The following is a 202-nucleotide window of genomic DNA, read 5'->3' on the forward strand; positions in this document are numbered from 1 at the left end:
CACATCGTCGCATTCTATACGATAAATGAGACTGTCCGTGTCGGTGTACATTACCTTACATTTGCCGCGATACATCGGTGACATGTACTCGTGGTGAAATTCGTACAAGCAGACCTTTGATATGTCTAGTATGCACATACCCACGTAAATCGGCTTGTTGAATTTCACCTCGAGTTTGCGCAGTTCGACGGCGATTAGATTC

Source organism: Trachymyrmex cornetzi, unplaced genomic scaffold, assembly GCF_001594075.2.
Source record: "Trachymyrmex cornetzi isolate Tcor2-1 unplaced genomic scaffold, Tcor1.1 scaffold1484, whole genome shotgun sequence".
Classification (NCBI taxonomy): Eukaryota; Metazoa; Arthropoda; class Insecta; order Hymenoptera; family Formicidae; genus Trachymyrmex; species Trachymyrmex cornetzi.